The sequence below is a fragment of the Syngnathoides biaculeatus genome, chromosome 22 (genome assembly GCF_019802595.1).
Source record: "Syngnathoides biaculeatus isolate LvHL_M chromosome 22, ASM1980259v1, whole genome shotgun sequence".
NCBI classification, from domain to species: domain Eukaryota; kingdom Metazoa; phylum Chordata; class Actinopteri; order Syngnathiformes; family Syngnathidae; genus Syngnathoides; species Syngnathoides biaculeatus.
Window position 1 is genome coordinate 1,359,820 of NC_084661.1, and position 21,075 is coordinate 1,380,894.

At 41.6% G+C, this 21,075-nt stretch overlaps 1 protein-coding gene across 12 annotated transcripts in view; it reads left to right on the forward strand.

Annotated features, from left to right (window-relative positions):
• myocd (myocardin) overlaps positions 1-21,075 on the forward strand; it is a 140,699-nt gene that overhangs the window by 68,268 nt on the left and 51,356 nt on the right. The window lies entirely within an intron of this gene.

A 21,075-nucleotide genomic window follows, 5' to 3' on the forward strand; every position in this document is an offset into this window, starting at 1 on the left:
CACTGTAACAGTCGCGCAGTTAGTAAATTCACTTTGGACTGAAATCAACTTTTAAGGGTGCTCATCAGCTAGCTTAGCAGATCCCTTTTTGGATGTAAGCGCATCGCACTTTCTGAAAAGGTGTGCTTTTATTTAGGACAAATTAGTGTCTATTATGATAAAGTGTTTATTTTTTTAATCAAACATTTCACTGCTGATAGATTGCTGCGAGAACACATGAACTTCTGAATTTAGCAAGGCATCTGTGTTGTTGCCAAAACACATCATTAGTAATTGGTTAATCTCGAGCTCTAGCCGTCATTGTGGTCTGGTAAAGTCGATGTGTCAACTAGTTGGTTCAAATCCTGTGGGAAACAAGATTTTTTTTTCCTTGTGTGTTGGCCAATTTTTTTTTTTTTTTGGTTACTATGTTTATTTGCTTAACTATAAATATCAGCGTGATCCTCATTAGTAACTCCACTCTGTCATTACACACATGTACCAGATATTTTTCCCAACTTGCTATTTCTATTATGTTTCCAGAAATAACTATATTCTGTGTTTTGACTGGGTCTATTGGTGTTAGAATTGGGAGTTGTAGGCCAGACTGCAATTTTGTTTTCATCACATGGAAAATAAGTATTATAAACCAAAATTGGTGTGGTCACACTTTTTTCCTCATATGCTTGGATATAATCATGGGTTTTATTTTGCACCTCGTTTTAACATTTTTCACAGCAGTGGGCATATTTTTATATTAATATATATTTAGCGGTGGGTTATATTTACTTAGACGGGGAATAAATTTTGCACTTCTAATAGTCATTATTTTGTGATTATTTAATAAGAATTGCAAATTATTATATTGCAGTCCTGTTATACTGCAACACTTTGTTCTCCATTTTTATTGAAAGGCCTTAAATACTGTACACATATATGGGTTGGATTGTCCTATTTTATTCTCCATACAAATCTTATTAAAGAAAAATAAAGTTGTATGTTTTTGGTGCCCAAAGTTGCAGGCCCTGGAGAAGTGGAGCAAATACCGCAAAGGCGGCCTGCACAAAAAACATGTCTCGGAGTCATTCCGGCGGCTCACTTATATAAACACTTTGAGCCTTTCTAAGCTACTGAATCCACTGTGTTTTTACTATTTATTCACAGGACGGTCTGCTTTTGTATCATGTGCATTAAAGAACATAATGATGGCTGATGGAGGGATGTATACTGAGGGAAATTTACTCTAGGCACTAAATACTCACATACACACCAAATTGACATGCGCTTCAGAAAAGTCATCCAAATCATCAGTCAACTTGAATATGTTTTTGTATTCCTAAAACAGAATTTTGGGCTGTAATCCAGATCCTGATGCTGCAAAGGATTTTTGAAATGCAAACACTCAAATGGATGTTTGGTGTTGTCTTTTATGCTAGTTTAAACTCTGTTCATGTCAGCTGTCCAGCTCTAACAACTGAGTCATGCTGACTGTGATGTGCACGCACTTTTTGAAAGGGGAACTGAGGTGACTGGAGATGAAAAATGACCCAAAGGGCACTGAAGTGTGGGCCTTGATTGCTATTAAATGCTCCAAAGACCACTCCAACCATCCAGAAGACAGGCAGCGTGTCGGACACCTGCAGAGGGCTGCACAGGGTCATGCAAACACTACACAGCTGACAGAGGCAAAGAGCCAACTACTCAAGAAGCAGCCACCATCAACGGTGGCCAAAAAGCTTTATTTTTAAATCTAAAACAAATGCGGCTGTAAAATCAGCTACTTCAAGTGTTTATCTGAATCTTTTAGTGTGGCAACATACAAATGTGTCAGCAACTGGTGGTACAAAAAATCTTCTATTTTCCAAACTACAAACCAGAAGTTTCCTTATTCCAAGTAATACCTCTGGGGTCTATACTGCAAGATCTCTTAGTAGATGTAAAGCTTTATCGTTTGGCTCACAATAAACTGGAAACCATGTAGTTTGTAGTTGAGGATTGTAATACTGTATATTTTTTTGCAAAACAATCCTCATTGGTGAATTGGGAGGACATATACAGTGCTGAAAATAAGTATTTGAACACCCGGATATATTGTAAGTTCTCCCACTTAGAAATCATGGAGGGGTCAGAATTTTCATTGTTGGTGCATGTCCAATATGAGAGATAATCTAAAAAGAAAAATCCAGAAATCCCAATGAATGACTTTTTAACCAGTTATTTGTGTGATACAGCTGCAAATAAGTATTTGAACACCTGAGATAACCAATGTTAATATTTGGTACAGTAGCCTTTGTTTGCAATCACAGGGGTCAAACGTTTCCTGTGGTTGTTCACCAGGTTTACACACACTGCAAGAGGGATTTTGGCCCACTCCTCCACACAGATCTTCTCTGGATCAGACAGGTTTATGGGCTGTCGCTGAGAAACACTGAGTTTTAGCTCCCTCCAAAGATTTTATATTGGGTTTAGGTCTGGAGACTGGCTAGGCCTTGCCAGAACCTTGATATGCTTCTTACGGAGCCACTCCTTGGTTTTCCTGGCTGTGTGCTTCGGGTCATTGTCATGTTGAAAGACCCAGCCACGACCCATCTTCAATGCTCTGACTGAGGTTATTCCCAAAAATCTCGCGGAAAAAATCGCGGACTTCCTTTCCTTAATACAGTGCAATCGTACTGTCCCATGTGCAGAAAAACACCCCCAAAGCTACCACCTCCAGTCTTCACAGTTGGAGTGGTGTTCTTGGGATGGAACTAATCATTCGTCTTCCTCCAAACACCGTGTGTGGAAGTATGACCAAAATGTTCCATTTTGGTCTTTTCTGACCACAAAACCTTCTCCCATGACTCCTTTGTTTTGTTGAGAAATGGTTTTTGGCAAACTTAAGATGGGCCTTGACTTGTGCTGATTTAAGCAGGGGAACCTTCCGTGCCATGTATGATTTCAAACCATGATATTTTAGTGTATAATATATCACCTTGGAAACGGTGGTCCGAGCTCTTTTCAGGTCATTGACCAAGTCCTGTGGTGTAGTCCTGGGCTGATTCTTCACCTTTCTAAGGATCATTGAGACCCCACGAGGTAATATCTTGCATGGGGCTTGACTCCGATGGAGAGTGACCGTCATGTTTAGCTTCTTCCATTTTCTTATGATTGCTTCCTCAGTGGACATTTTTTCACCAAGCTGCTTGGCAATTTCTCCATGTGGAGTTGTACAATTTTGTCTCTGGTGCCTTTGAACAGCTCTTCGGTCTTGCCCGTGTTACAAATTTGAGTCTTACTGATTTTATAGGGTGGACAGGTGTCTTTATGCAGCTAACGACCTCACACAGCTGCAATTGATTCAGGATAATACATGGAGTGGAGGTGGACTTTTTAAAGGCGGACTAACAGGTCTTTGAGGGTCAGAATTCTAACTGATAGACAGGTGTTCAAATACTTATTTGCAGCTGTATCACACAAATAAATCGCAAAAAAAATCATACATTGTGATTTCTGGATTTTTCTTTTTAGATTATCTCTCTTACAGTGGACATGCACATATGATGGAAATTTCAGACCCCTCCATGATTTCTAAGTGGGAGAACTTGCAATATAGCAGGGCTTTCAAATACTCATTTTCTTCACTGTAGTATAAAGGAGTCACCAACCTTCTTTGCTACTTTCTTATTACTCTATTACTAATTCTTCTTCTTTTCCTTTCGGCTTGTCCCGTTAGGGGTCGCCACAGCGTGTCATCTTTTGCCATCTTAGCCTATCTCCTGCATCTTCCTCTCTAACCCCAACTGCCCTCATGTCTTCCCTCACCACATCCATAAACCTTCTCTTTGGTCTTCCTCTCGCTCTTTTGCCTGGGAGCTCCATCCTCAGCATCCTTCTACCAATATACTCACTCTCTCGCCTCTGAACATGTCCAAACCATCGAAGTCTGCTCTCTCGAATCTTGTCTCCAAAACATCCAGCTTTGGCTGTCCCTCTAATGAGCCCATTTCTAATCCTATCCAACCTGGTCACTCCGAGCGAGAACCTCAACATCTTCATTTCTGCCACCTCCAGTTCAGCTTCCTGTTGTTTCTTCAGTGCCACCGTCTCTAATCCGTACATCATGGCCGGCCTCACCACTGTTTTGTAAACTTTGCCCTTCATCCAAGCAGACACTCTTCTGTCACATAATACACCAGACACCTTTCGCCAGCTGTTCCAACCTGCTTGGACCCGTCTCTTCACTTCCTGACCACCCTCTCCATTGCTCTGTATTGTTGTCCCCAAGTATTTGAAGTCGTCCACCCTCGCTATCTCTTCTCCCTGTAGCCTCACTCTTCCCCCTCTACTTTTCTCATTCACGCACATATATTCTGTTTTACTTCGGCTAATCTTCATTCCTGTCCTTTCCAGTGCCTGTCTCCATCTTTCCAATTGTTCCTCTGCATGCTCCCTGCTTTCACTGCATATGACAACATCATCTGCGAACATCATGGTCCAAGGGGATTCCAGTCTAACCTCATCTGTCAGCCTATCCATTACCACTGCAAACAGGAAGGGGCTCAGAGCTGATCCCTGATGCAGTCCCACCTCCACCTTAAATTCCTCTGTCACACCTAAGGCACACATCACCATTGTTCTGCTGCCATCATACATGTCCTGTACTATTTTAACATACTTCTCTGCCACACCAGACTTACGCATGCAGTACCACAGTTCCTCTCTTGGTACTCTGTCATAGGCTTTCTCTAGATCCACAAAGACACAATGTAGCTCCTTCTGACCTTCTTCCTTGTATGACTCCCTGTATTTTGGGGTTCCACCACCAAGTCTCCTTCTCCCCTTCCTACCAGATGACACACCAAGTACTCTCCTGCCTGTCTCTCTGATCACCTTGGCTGTCGTCGTCCAGTCTTCCGGGAGCTTCGGTTGTCCATCGAGAGCCTGTCTCACCTCTTTCCGGAAGGCCGCACAACATTCTTCCTTTTTCAGCTTCCACCACATGGTTCTCTGCTCTACCTTTGTCTTCTTAATCTTCCTACCCACCACCAGAATCATCCTACATACTACCACCCTATGCTGTTGAGCGACACTCTCCCCTACCACTACTTTACAGTCAGTAACCTCCTTCAGATTACATCGTCTCCACAAAATATAAACTACCTGCGTGGTTCTACCTCCGCTCTTGTAGGTCACTATATGTTCCTCCCTCTTCTGGAAATAAGTGTTCACTACAGCCATCTCCATCCTTTTTGCAAAGTCCACCACCATCTGCCCTTCAAAGTTCCTTTCCTGGATGCCGTACTTACCCATCACTTCTTCATCGCCCCTGTTTCCTTTACCAATATATCCATTACAATCTGCACCAATCACAACTCTCTCGCTGTCTGGGATGCTCAGAACTACTTCATCTAGTTCCTTCCAGAATTTCTCTTTCAACTCTAGGTCACATCCTACCTGTGGTGTATAGCCGCTAACCACATTATACATAACACCCTCAATTTCAAATTTTAGTCTCATCACTCGATCTGATACTCTTTTCACATCCAAGACATTCTTAGCCAGCTCTTCCTTTAAAATAACCCCTACTCCATTTCTCTTCCCATCTACTCCGTGGTAGAATAATTTAAACCCTGCTCCCAAACTTCTAGCCTTACTACCTTTCCACCTGCTCTCTTGGATGCACAGAATATCAACCTTTCTCCTAATCATCATGTCAACCAACTCCTGTGCTTTTCCTGTCATAGTCCCAACATTCAAAGTCCCTACACTCAGTTGTAGGCTCTGTGCATTCCTCTTTTTCTTCTGACGCTGGATCCGGTTTCCTCCTCTTCTTTGTCTTCGACCCACAGTAGCTGAATTTCCACCGACGCCCTGCAGGTTAGCAGTGCTGGGGGCGGGCGTTGTTAACCCGGGCCACGACCGATTCGGTATGGGATTCTTTAGATGAACACTCATATTTGTTTGGCACAGTTTTTACGCCGGATGCCCTTCCTGACGCAACCCTCTGCATTTATCCAGGCTTGGGACCGGCCTACAGATTGCACTGGTTTGTTCCCCCATAGGGCTGCATTACTCTATTACTAATTAAAAATATTAATTTATGTAAATGGTAAATAGACTGCACATTATCTACACTTTACAAAGCCTCAAATTCACCTGTTAACACACATATTCATACAACAATGGGGATCTGCTGCCATGCAAGGCAATTCCAGGCCCAGTGGCAGAAAATTATGGTTCAGTGGCTTGTCCAAAGACACTTTGATATGCAAACAGTCAAACATGAGATACGAACCGGCGACCCTATCTACTTGAGCAATAGCCGTCCTGTGAAGATAATAATTATGTTAAAGATTTCTCATAATTGATGATTAACAATTCCTTAACAAGGTAGGAAACATACAACTATGAATATGCAACACTGGTGTTCACTAGAGGTGCAGTACTGTAATTAATCAATTAATTTATAACAAATAGTTATTCAATTTAATCAACAACTATTTTGATAATCCATTGAAGATTATGTTCCCTTAAATTAGTCCAGGTTCTCAGAATTTCAGCCTCTCAACAGTAAATATTCTAATAATTTCTATAGTCCTCCAGGAAACCAAACATCATTATTTTTAATCAAAATAAGACTTTTATAAACATACTGTACTTTGAAAAACAATGATCAACATTTTGGCCTGTATTCTGACATTTTAGGGACCAAATCAGGAGCTGAACTCCAAGACCCAAGGGGTGTATGAGATTCGCCCGTAGTTCCTAAAGAGTCTGGATAATGTGTGGCTGTCCTGGTTACAACAGTACGTGGACATCTGGATTCGCAACGTAGGGTTGGTCCCCCTTTTTAAGAAGGCTGACTGGTTGGTGTGTTCCAACTAGAGAGGGATTGCACTCCTCAGCCTTCCTGGTTACATCTGTTCAGGAGTGTTTGAGAGGAGGGTCCATCGGGAGGTCAAATCTCAGACACAGGAGGAGCAGCGTGGTTTTTGTCCTGGCCTTGGAAAAGTGGACTAGCTCTCCTAGGGTTAATTAACTAGGGTTAATGTGAGTTCGCCCAACCAGTCTACATGCGTTTTGTGAACTTGACAAAGGCATTCCAACGTTTTCCCTTGAGGAGTCTTGCAGGCTGTGCTTCGGAAGTATGGGATACCGAACCCCTTGATATGGGGTGTTTGGTCCCTGTGCGACCAGTGTCAGAGTTTGGTCTCCATTTCTGGCAGTGAGCTGGGGTTGTTTCTGTTGAGGGCTGCCCTTTGTCACCAATTCTGTTCATGACTTTTATGGACAGAATTTCTAGGTGCAACTGAGGTGTAGAAGGGGTCCGATATGGTGGACTCATTGTTGAATCCCTACTTTTGTAGATGATGTGGTTCTGCTGGCTTTGTCAAGCCGTGATCTCCAACCCTCACTGGAGCGGTTCACATCATAGTGTGAAGCAGCTAGGATGAGAATAAGCCATGGTCCTCATTTGGAAAAGAGTTCCGTGCCCTTTTCAGGTTGGGGATGAGATCCTGCCCCAGGTGTATTTTGAGGTCTTGTTGACAAGTGAGAGAGAATGGAACAAGAGATCGACAGGCGGATTGTTGCAGCGTCTGGAGTGATGCCGACTTTGTATCAGTCCGTTGTGGTGAAGAAAGAGCTACGCCAAAAGGCAAAGCTCTCAATTTACTGGTCAATCTATGTGCCTACCCTCAGTGAAAGAACTTTCTGTCATCCAAGTGCCCGAGGTTAGTTTGCTCTGCAGCGTGTCTGGGCTCTCCCTTAGAGAATGGGTGAGAAGCTTGGTCATCCAAGAAGAGCTCAGAGTAGAGCTGCTGCTTCTCCACATTGAAAGGTGCCACAGGAGTTGGCTCGAGCATTTGATTCAATGCCTCCTGGATGTCTCCCTGGTGAGATGTTCTGGGTATTGAGAGGAGTCAGAGGAGGTGGCTGGGCATCTGATTCAATGCCTCCCTGGTGAGGTGTTCTGGGTATGTCCCACCAGGAGGAGACTCCGGGGACGACCCAGGAGATGCTAGAGAGACTATGTTTCTCAGATGGTCTGGGAATCCCTCGGGATCCCCCTGAAAGTGCTGAATGAAGTGGTTGGGGAGAGGGAAGTCTAGCCGTCCCTGCTAAAGCTACTGGCCCTGTGACCCGATCTCGGATAAGCAGTAGAAAATGGATGGGCCTACAGACTTGTGTTGTCCATCCTGGTGCCCACAGTCACAATCTTTGTGAGCCCTGAACCGCATATATCAATGTCCAGGGGTTGTTTAATTTGTCCTAATTTTTTTCATTCATCTCACTCAATCCTTGGCTGTAAAAATAGCTATAGGGAATTTGGGGCTTTATTTTCATGCATTGTATAAATCCTGTGCTGTAAACTCTGTACCATAGAGAGATTAGACTAGTGATGGTAACTACATAGATGACCAAAGTCCAGCCAATCATTATCTGTGCGTGAATGTAGAATTGTCATTGCTTTGGTCATTGTGCGGCAACATACAATGAGAGTAGGTACCCTTATTAAATACAGCTGGTGATAACAGGCCGTGACCTAATTATGTCTACAGAGCTCAGTATCAGTCTCCCAGCATACCCATCAAATCTACAGAAATTGCATTAGACCAGTGTTCTAATTTGCACCACAGTTGAGATGTGGTCTGAGGAGGCATAGGTTTAGATTGACTTTCTGCCATCAAATTCTAACTCCGCCAATCATATCTCCAAGAACATATCAATCATGTCACAGATTGTTCAACCAATTTGGCAAATGCAGCAAATCTTGCACATAGAAGAAAATCTGGTTCCTCCACAATTTGCATCCCGTTACAGATGTTCTGTCTACGAAAATACTTTAGAATGTTAAATTGTTTTTCCATCAGTTCTGTGTACTTTATTTTAGCAGTATTTCTCACCCCCACCATTTAAAAAAGAATTAAAGATGTATATGTTTGCTATGTTTTTTGATATCCAAGCTTTAGATGGATTATTAACCGCAGTTGATTCTCAGGTCTTCTGTCTCGGAATTCGATTTTACCTCTGGTGGCTCAAACGCATAGTGTGCTCTAAACATAAGAAAGTTGCTCGATGTAGTAAATGCAGCAGGTAAATAGGTGCCAAATAAAACAAATGTGCTTCAGCATAAAACTGGACCAAACTGATGAGTAATATGTGCTCAAATATCTGAGGGAGGATTCACAGCCCTAATTAACCTGTCGGTAACGTAACCCGGGACACCACAAACAATGGTGACACAATCTGAGGAACCACATGAGTTCAAGCTTTATTTTTAGACAGATGCATCCCCAGTGGAGTCTCAGAATAGTGTAAGCAACACAGCATTTCTCTCTGCACTCGTAGACTGCAAAGTTTTCCATGATGTCATGTGTAGCGCAGGAGTGAGTGTAATCGAAGAGGCAGATGAACATGAACTGGAATCTCCTCAAATTCCAACCTGCACTTAATCCCCTCATTCTTCAAATTAGTTTCCAGACAACAGTGAAAAACTAAGACTTGGACTGCTATGCTCAGAGCCAAAAATTTGACAACAGACTCCAAACACGACTGAACAATGAGACCATAACTGCTATTTTACAGTACATTGCTTTATTTATATTATACAAACTAAGGTATCAAAAAAACAGGATATTGATCACCTAAAACATGCTGCTAATGTCTACTAAAAAGATTACCCCAAATAAGGTTTCAGTCACACATTGATCACATTGATTGAATGTTGAAATGTTGCAAAAATGAATACACAGAAATTGATTAAAAATTCTTAAGAAACACTGTTGTGTATAATCAATATCAAAATTAAGAATATTGCTCTTGAGTTCACTGAAAAAGGGATTAAAAGCATCAAAAGAAATGATTGCTTATGATACTCTTATACGGTTAAATTGCTTGATCTTAACAAACCATTAACTCTTAAAGGACAAGTGTCATCCCTATAAACATTCTAAAATAGATATTGTAATGAAAAATATATATAATATTATTCACTTCAATGTCTATGCGAAAAATTAAATATGAGCGGAGAGCGCATCATCCATGCGCAGTTGCGGAAATGTCATTCGACGACATCAAAGTGGTTGCCATACTGGCTGCATCCACTGTCCGTGATGTCACCCGCACATTCGCCATTGAAAACATGTGGTGGACCCTACTATGGGAGATGAACACGCCCCTTCTGACACAGAAGCTCTTTTCGAAGAAGAGAACCTCACAAACCGAGTGACTGGTGAAATATTACCTTGTTGTTTCGAGCCATATTCAGATGATATATGATCATGGCCAAACGACCTCTCCGTCCGATCCACTTCCGCGGCGGAGATGAGCCATCACGGCTCATCGCAGCCAGCCGGTGTGGCTCATTTTCGGCGCCGAGGTGGCTTATCACGGAGCCGAGCTGGGCAGCCTTATGGCATTGTCATCGAACACGGCGGAATGCGGCGTTGTTCATAGCTGCCGCAGTATGCGATGAACAACACCGTCGAGCCAGGGCGCTTTACGGTGTTGTCGTCGCACGCGATTTAGTGCACGCGACGCAGCAGCCTTCGCCGGCGAGCCCGTCGCCGTCCAACATGCACATCGACACATTTAGCACACCTGTCATATGTACGCGGATCTTTTGTTAGGTTATGAGAGACCCATTACGTGGTCCACCCCAAACTATTATTTTTTTTTAGTAGCTGTTTACACATCTACCTGTCATTTGGAACCCACAAAGCTCTTGTCCATTGCACCCGTGCAATCCAATTTTCACAATGAACCGGGTCTCTTGCAAACTTATGAGGGGTAAATCCCTCCTCCCGAGTGTTCAAGCAATGTCCAGCATTGCAACGAGCCAGTATTTTGGCTAACACGAAGGAACAATGAGCTACCTTCCCGGAGATAGAACTAATAGAAACAAACAAGTACACTTGAGGGCGCTCCCGCCATGTACGTCACTTCCTGCTTCTTCTCGAAAACAAATCCCTCGAGAGGATTTTCATGGCGGGAGTTACAAAAGACCATATGCGTCAAAATCATGTTTTGTGGTGGAAAAAACGTATGGGCCCATGTCGGCTGCCGTTTTTTTATTAATAACATACTAAAAATCATGCATTTCATGACAGTGGCCCTTTAATTTACTGGGCGGGATGACAGCTTACGAGTGCTTTACAATTATTCAGAAATACTGCAAAATACTGTTGTAATTCACCATGAATTTAATGCTATTAATTACAAAATGCTTTTGTATGCCTTTAGATTACTGTTAAATCTATTTAACAGTATTTTACAATCTTTATGAAATACAGTACTTTTGTAAATTCACTATAAATTATAGCAAATAATTGGGTACCACTGCGTGATTATTGAACTGAATATTTATTGACCAGTACAAGCTTGCGCGGACTCCAGTTCCACTTCAACTCTTCTCCGGACATGAACTATTAATACTTAATGGTAATGAAGTGAACAGTGAATAATATTATTCCACTTGTAAGAATGTTATGTTCTCCCAATAGTTCTAGACCACTTGTTTATCTTACTATCCTCATCTTCTGCCAGATTCATAACTACAATCAGTGTGAAACCTCAACATAACAAATCCCAGCATTATTATGTACAGAGCAGGAACTGAAATATGTATCTATGCAGACTTTGCTGTTCCTAATTCATCCATGAAATTGCTTGTGGGTGCTATCAAAACACATCAACAGCAAAATACTGTATTTTCATCTCAGTACATCATCTCACAATAAAAATGTGAAGTCTGTTTTTGTTTAAACACCAAGTTCATAATTGGTTTCATATTTAGTGGTACACGAGAATGATGTCACAGTTACACACGCTACCACAGGGTTTCTAAATAAGTTGTTGCATATATAAACATGATGTGCATCTGTATACTGTGAGTAATGCCGAGCAAGTTTTATTTTCCATCTTTGAAATATTCGACCCCATCTGCCAAGTATCGTCCACCTACCTGGAGTATACAATTTATATAAATATAAAACATGGCTATTGCAATGCAGAAACAGTGCAGGCCCTTTTTGTAGACCGCAAGCAACTCTTAGTCACGGACTCAGGCCGAGAAATGAAATGTTGTTGTACTTGCTTTCATGTTGATGAATCTTCTTGGGTGTTCTGCTCCTGTTTTTCGTCCAGCCAAGTTAATAAGATGATGTCATTATCGAGAATACAACACCAGTGTCACCAAAAAAAAAAAAAAAAAAAAGAAACTCTCGGTCCTTTTAGTTACTTGTATTACCCAGTGCTTTCGTCTTTCTACTGCGTCTTGAGTAAGTGTGATAGAAATAACCACTGCTGTGCTGCAAATTGTATACTGCAGACATTACTTCTTAAAGGTCAAATGTCATCCCTATAAACATTCTAAAAGATATTGTAATGAAAAATACGTATAACATTATTCACTTCAATGTCTATACAAAAAAATAAATATGAGCAGAGCGCGCGTCATCCATGCGCAAAGTTGCGGAAGTGTCATTCAACAACATCCAAGTGGATGCCATATTCGCTCCATCCCTTGTCCGTGACATCACCCTGGACATTCGCTATTGAAAACACGCGGTGGACCTTACTATGAGAGACGAACACGCCCCTTCTGACATGGAAACTTTTTTCGGAGAAAAGAACATCACACAACCGAGTGAAGTTACCAGGGCAATATTACCCTATTGTTTCGAGCCATATTCAGATGATATGCGATCACGGCCAAACCGCCTCCCCGTCCGATCCACTTCCACAGTGGAGATGAGCCATCGTGGCCTGGCACATTTTCGGCGCTGAGCTGGCTTATCATGGCGCAAAGCCGGGCCGCTTTACGGTGTTGTTCATCACGGACGGCGGCAGCTATGAACAACACCGCTGAGCCGGGCCACTTTACGGCGTTGTCGCACGTGGCTGAGTGCGGCATTGTCGGCAGCATTGTTCAGAGCCGCCGCCGTCTGCGAGCCCAACGCGCAGCCTTCGCCAAAGCCATGACCAGCCGACGCGGCGCCTCGGCCGGGGTGGCTCATTTTCGGCGTCAAGGTGGCTCATCAAGGAGCCGAGGCGGGCTGCTTTACGCACACGGTGGACCATTGTCGGGAGCGTTGTTCATAGCCGCTGCCATCCGCCAGCTATTACGGCAGCCATCATGGCAGACTTTATTGGCAAGGCGACGCAGCAGCCTTCGCCGGCGATCCCGACGCTGCCCAACGCGCACATTGACACATTTAGCACGCCTGTCATACATACGCGGATCTGTTGTTTCATTATGAGAGACCGATTACATGGTCCGCCCCAAACTATTATTTTTTTTTAGTAGCTGTATACACATCTACCTGTCATTTGGAACCCACAAAGCTCTTGTCCATTGTACCTGTGCAATCCATTTTTCATGACGAACCAGGTCTCTTGCAAACTTAAGAAGGGTAAATCCATCCTCTCAAGTGTTCAAGCAATGTCCAGCAATGCAATCAGCCGGCATTTTGGCTAACACGTGGAACAATGAGCTACCTTCCCGGAGGTAAAACTAATAGAAACAAACAAGTCCACTTGAGGGTGGTCCTGCCATGTACATCACTTCCTGCTTCTTCTCGAAAACAAATCCCTCGAGAGGATTTTCATGGCGGGAGTTACAAAAAGCTGTGTACGTCAAAATCAAGTTTTGTGGTGAAAAAATGCATGGGTCCATGTCGGCTGCCGTTTTTTCATTAATAACAGCAAAAATCATGCATTTCATGACAGTGGCCCACTGACAAGAAATGCATTATTTTTAATATGTTTTTAATTTTTAAAAAAGGCAGCCGGAATGTTTTTTTCATCGCAAAAATTTCGAGTACATTACATACTGTCATTCTGTCAGGAAGTCTGTTGTTAGTTAGAAGTGATCCGCATATTATTATTATTGTTATTATATATGGCTTGAAACGATAGAGTAATATTGCCCCAGTCACTTCTCTCGATTGTGAGATGTTCCGTGTCAGAAAGGGTGTCAGAAAAATCCAAAAATCTCTGTTGTTCCTCTCCCAGAGCAGGTGCCACGACCTGTTTTCAATGGCGAATGTCCCAGTGTGGGATCTGCTTATGACGTTGCAGGCAATATGGCTACCACTTTGATGTCGAGTGAGACTTCCGCAACTTTGTGGATGGATGACACGCTCTCCGCTCACATTCATTTTTTTGTATAGACATTGAAGTGAATAATGTTATATGTATTTTTCATTACAATATCTATTTTAGATTGTTTATAGGCATGTCACTTGGGCTTTAAGACATACCCATTATGTACACACCCTAGACATACTGTATATTTATATTTGATCTATGAATCAATCCATTAATCCATATATATATATATATATACACAGTGAAGAAAATGAGTTTTTGAACACTCACCTATATTGCAAGTACACGGAGGGGTCTGAAATTTCGATCGTAGGTGCATGTCCAATGTGAGAGAGATAATCTAAAAAGAAAAATCCAGAAATCACAATGTATGATTTTTTTTAACGATTTATTTTTGTAATACAGTTGCAAGTAAGCATTTGAACACCTGAGAAAACCAATGTTAATATTTGGTACAGTAGCCTTTGTCTGCAATTGCAGAGGTCAAACATTTCCTGGAGTTGTTCACCAGGTTTGCAAACACTGCAGGAAGGATTTTGGGCCACTCCTCCACACAGATCTTCTCTAGATCAAACAGGTTTCTGGGCTGTTGCTGAGAAACACAGAGTTTCAGCTCTGGTGTCTTTGGACAGCTCTTTGGTCTTGGCCATGTTACAAGTTTGAGTCTTACTGAGTGTATGGGGTGGAGACGTGTCTTTATGCAGCAAACGACCTCACACAGGTACATCTGATTCAGGATAAAACATTGAGTGGAGGTGGACTTTTAAAGGCGGACTAACAGGTGTTTGAGGGTCAGAATTGACTCCAGAAGTTCAGTGAGGATCTCTGAATGATCCAATGTTGACTGATAATGATAAATAGAATCCGCCTGTGTGTAATCAAGTCTCCGTATAAATGCACCTGTTCTGTGATAGTCTCAGGGTTCTGTTTAAAGTGCAGAGAGCATAACGAAGACCAAGAAACACACCAGGCAGGTCCGAGATACTGTTGTGGAGCAGTTTAAACCCGGATTTGGATACAAAAAGATTTCCCAAGCGTTAAACATTTCAAGGAGCTCTGTGCAAGCAATCATACTGAAATGGAAGGAGTATCAGACCATCCGTTGCACATCTACCAAGACCCAGCCGTCCCTCTAAACTTTCACCCCGAACAAGGAGACGACTGATCAGAGATACACCCAAGAGGCCCATGATCACTCCAGATGAACTGCAGAGATCTACAGCTGAGGTGGGAGAGTCTGTCCATCGGACAACAATCAGCCGTGCACAGCACAAATCTGGCCTTCATGGAAGAGTGGCAAGAAGAAAGCCATTTCTCAAAGATGTTCTTAAAAAGTCTTGTTTAAAGTTTGCCACAAGCCACCTGGGAGACACACCAAACATGTGGAAGAAGGTGCTCTGGTCAGATGAAACCAAAATCGAACTTTTTGGCCACATTGCAAAAGGTTTGGCATAAAAGCAACACAGCTCATCACCCTGAACACACCATCCCCACTGTCAAACATGGTGGTGGCAGCCTCATGGGTTGGGCCTGCTTTTCTTCAGCAGGGACAGGGAGGGTGGTTCAAATTGATGGGAAGAAGAATGGATCCAAATACAGGACCATTCTGGAAGAAAACCTGTTGGAGTCTGCAAAAGACCTGAGACTAGGACGGAGATTTATCTTCCAACAAGACAATGATCCAAAACATAAAGCCAAATCTACATAGGAATAGTTCACAAATAAGCGTATCAAGGTGTTAGAATGACCAAGTCAAAGTCCAGACCTGAATCCAAGACTGCTCTTCACAAATGCTTTCCATCCAACTTCACTGAGCTCGAGCTGTTTTGCAAGGATGAATGGGCAAGAATTTCAGTCTCTCAATGTGCAATACTGATAGAGACATACCCCAAGCGACTTGAAGCTGTAATCGCAGCTATATATATATATATATATATATATATAACCTTGTAGTATTGCACATATTAATTTTTGAAAAAAAATCTTGTTAAAATATCTGGTTTATAAATAGGCATTTTCAGGCAAATAATGACAATTGCATCCTATATACATGCATGGTACGTTGATTTAAGACTCTAAATTGTCCGTAGGTGTGTATATGCCCTGCAATTGGCTGGTGATCAGTTCAGGGTGTACCCCTCCTTTTGTCCAGAGTTAGTTGGGATAGATACCAGCATGGCAGCGACCCGAGTGAAGATAAGCAGTACGGAAAATGGATGAATGGATATTTTCTGCTGTCTGACTCACCTTGGGGAGTATTATTTTTATGATTACTCTTATAAATGGGATTTTCAGATTTGTAGCTACTGAAGCTGATGTTTTGGAAACAGGACTGGACACAATTAAACGTTGCGTGATTGTCACTAATATGCCCCGTTGAGCATGTACAAATGTAATATTGAGGGAATTATGGGCTCACTCCAGAAGCTCCGATTCAAAGAATTCATTATTTGGAAGGGTCTCCATGAGGACAATTAAAAGAAAGAGTGTCACCACAGATACCAGCCCTGCTTATTAAAAGCCTCCAGGAATTAATGTGGATACAGTAACATGCACAAACATGCAAGAGATTGGAAAATGTGAGTTTACGTATAAATAAAAAAGTCTCTTAAGTCAATTAAGCCTCAGAAATATGAATAATTCGTACAGTACAAAGTTTACAACAAACAAGGATCAATGTACGCAAGTCTCATAATTTACTTATCAGGTCCTAGTCCCTGAAAGATAAAAAACATCTAGGATTATCTCTCCAAAAAGGTCCGGAAAAGATTAGGTCACTGAGCTATATTTAGAGAGCTTTAACAATGGCATATTAAACAAAACGCTTCTAAAATTCAATTAAGAAACCACTCGTCCACAATGACCTGAAAATAACCCAGAGTTATTCTAAAACAAAGGCTCTGCCGACCAGCCACTGTGCCGCCTCACATGTGGTTTGGAAACAGCAGTGCTTAAAACCGCAGATTGTGAGGGGCTGCGGAGATTAATGAAGAGTTTCTTTTTCCAGGTGTTGTATTGTGGATACAAGAGCTTTGAGCCGTGAATTTTTACCAAGACGAGAAATCCTCACGGTCGAAATGAAAACAGTAACACAATATACAGCTCTGATCCAGCTCACGACTCAAGATGCGAGAGTGGGAGAACATTCCAGAATGAGAAGCGGGAACAGACAGATCATTTGTAGATATTGATCATGGGTTATGAACGTCCTTTGTGTGAATGGGTAAAATCATCTTCTCTAATATATAAAAAAATTGCTTTCACAAGCCCCACTCCTCAAGGGATTGAGTTCCATTTCACAATTCTAAATTAATGCCTTTACCTTATTTTAATCGTTAACAATTAGTTTCAAGTGACTTATATCCAATAGCACGGTTTCCATTTTTTAAACACCTGAAACAACCAGAATCCACAAGCCTGCGAATTCATGAAGACAATTGCACATCCAGTGCTGCAAAAAAAAAATATATACACATATATATATATATATATATATATATATATATAATTAAATATTACCAACTGATAATAAAAGAGTTTCACGTATGGACACCCTTATGCTTGAACATGGTGTTCATTCTGGACATACAGCATGGACATAGAGTTGTCCATTTTATACATTTTACATTTACATTTACATTTCCATACATTTTAAAAATGTACGAGTGTGGTCAGTCATGCCTGCAGATATAAAGTATGGGTGTGGTCCACCAGTCATGCCCGCAGATATAAAGTTGTGGGAGTGATTAGGGATGGAATCTCAAGACCTTAAAATAACTTACTGAGTTGTTATATCCAAGTATGTAGTTGTTACCTAATACCATAATAATTTATTGACACTGCACAGACTGAGACAGACATTTTTAAAGAGGTCAATAGACATTCAATTTCAAAACTAAGTATTCATATAATCAAATCATTTTATTTAATCATGATGTATTGTTATAATGTAGCGTAATTTAAGGAGCTATCTATTGTCAATCCATTGATGAAACCGAGCAGTAGATGATCAATATCTTCCTAAAGCATGTACAGGGGGAAAGTTTCCAACTTCGAGATACGCGGTACCATGGGAGAAAATGACCGTTTGCAATTAGATATATGGACAGATTAGTTTAATGTTAGAACTTTGATCAAGTCAAAGTAAATCAAGATCTCATACTTAGATACTGAAACATTACCTGTCCTATATCCCAGAAATGTTTTCAGTGTAACTGAATTTCCTTTGACATGGCTCATGATGTTGATGACTTTTGACGTACTGTAAATGCGCTCGAAGTACGCGAAGAAACTCGAAACATGTGCTTTTGACATAACTTCCGAACATGCTCAGTACCGTTAACTTGCATTTCCTGTTTCTGGGTGAATACGGAGTGTTTAGGATCAGGCTTCTGTTGTTACCAACGTTTCTTAAATAAACACGTAAATTAACGTCAAGACCAATGTTCTGTCAATTTTTTTTACGTGTCTGAGCAAACACACATATCATGTGAGCACCCCCTTTGACCAATGTGAACAACATCAGACGTATCCTCAGTGGTCAGATCAATGTCATCCATTGAAGTTACAAGGCTCATTCAAAGATTCAGATTACAGCATTTACATTCCCATCAAAATATTTTATTTTTAAGAACAATTTTGTGTTTTTGCAAATTTACAATGAATATGTCAATAAACAAAAAAATACATTGCTAAGTAAACCAAGCCAACTATGAACTATGAATTTGAAAGGTCACTTGCAACTTTGTTTCATTTTTTTTTAACCCACAATAATATCCCTGTCGGTTTTTCTTGGTGCAAAACGGAATTATTGCTTGCAGAATATCTTTAGCAATACATGTTGAAAGCTGAATGATGCTCCCAAACAGTTTTAAGGTTAATGTTATGTTGCCTCCTATCTTAAAAATACAGAATTAGCTATTTATGCACTGTATTGTCTGTGCTTTCCTCCTTGATCAGGCTGTGCCAAGGTGGAATTTTAACATTATACACCGTCTCATCCTGTACTTTCTACTTTGGCTTCAGACCAGACCTTTTTTGCTCAAAAAAGAGAAAATCTCGTCCAGTTTCACCACTTTTTCTTCTATTATTCACATACCCCAACACTCATTAAAGCAACAGCACTTCTTTTTTTTTTTTTTTTTTACTTTTACCATTATTATCGAGAGTAAACACAAGCAGCATGTCTAACTCTCAGAACACTGCTCAGGTTCTTATGGGGGGGGGGGTGTTCCTCCCAATCACACCCTTCCAGGTCTCACTGACATTTCTCAAGTGTCCAGTAAAACCATGGAATCCCCAGTGAGAGTGCTCTCCAGCATGTCCTCCAAGGACACCAACTTTGAACTGCATACGCATAAACAACAGTCAGGACTCACCTACCTTAACCAATGGCGGAGGGTGGCTACCCTCTTTTTCATCGGGGTGACCCCGATGTAAGAGCGCCGAGCTGTGGGGTAGTAAGTATAAGCACAGCTAGTCAGCGCTTCTTACTGTGGTCAATTCCAGAGCAGAAGTCCAACCCCCCCTCAAGAGGACTGGTACCAGAGCCGAATCTGTGTGTGAAGGCAAGCCCAACTCCGACCCTGCCAGAGAGGTGACGTTCCATGTCATTAGAGCCAGGTTCTGTTGCTGGGGATCTACTCATCAAGGTCCCTGCCTTTGGCAACAGCCCAACTCACACTGTACCTGACCCCATAGTCCCTCCCACAGGTGGTGAGTCCGTAAGAAGGGGAACCCATGTTACTCTTTCGGGCTGTGGCTGGCCAGGCCCCGGGGGTCCAGCGGGGGGCCCGATGACCTACATCCAGGCAAAGGAAACTGTACATCAGTATTTTGAAATAGCATTGGGGTTTGAGGAGAAGTGCTTTTTCTGGACCCTCACTTCGGACCTGTTTGCCAAGGGTGACCCTGCAAGGGGCATAAACCCCCAGAAAACTTAGCTCTTAGGATCATTGGGACACACAAACCCCTCCACCCTGATTAGGTGAAAGTCAAAGAGGGGCCGTTTGATATAAACATATGAAAACTGGCGCATAAAAGAAAAACAAATCAGAATCATTTCACTTTAATGTACTGAAAACCTCGTTCAAGGTACTTCATTAGGTGATGTAATCGTCAGTGGACTCATTTATAAGAAATATGACCTGAAAGTCATCTTCTAGACCTTCCTTTGACTTAGCTTGTTGTTGCCACATTTTTATGGAAATTTTAACCCCGATATTGATTGACAATTTGGAGAGAGAAAAGTGAAAAGTTGAATAATCTTTACTAAAATACAGTTGTTTTTTTTGTTTGTTTGATATTTAAGACACTATGAACTGAACACAAGTCTGAGCTAATTCTCTGCTCAAATGAAACAAAAAATATTGCACTGAAAAGTCAAACGATAGCATACTAGTTCATATTTTGTGCGAATGTGATCTGAACCTAGTTCATTTATGCCATAATGAACCTAACAATTTTCAAACGAAAGTTCATTTTCATTCAGGAGTGACTTTTTTTTTTTTTTTTTTTTGGGAGCGGGGGGACTTCCAGGACAAAACCGATCTGAATACAATACTTACAGACCTTGACATGTTGGTGAATAAACACTGTATTTGACAACTGATTCAGTGTCGGCACAGCCATCACTCATGGTGAGCACATCACAGCTACCTAAGAATGCGAGTTGCATTCAGGGGCACTGTGTAAATGGGAGCGAATACGTACTTTGCTGATTCTTGTTTTCTAAACACTGTACATAATTTATTAGTAGTATAATTACTGTATATTTGTATCAGAATGCTTTAGTTCAAGGTTTGCCAACCCACGCCTCGCAAGCCGCATGTGGCTCTTTGCCTGCTTTCGTGCGGCTGTCATGAAGGCATGAAAGTAAGTAAGTATGCGTGTGCGCACATGCTTTTTTTTTTTAGTACATTTCGGAATTTGCGAGTGAGCGTTGCTTGCGTGTATTACGGTATTTGCGTGCGCGCTTTGCTTGAATTTATTACAGTTGTTACG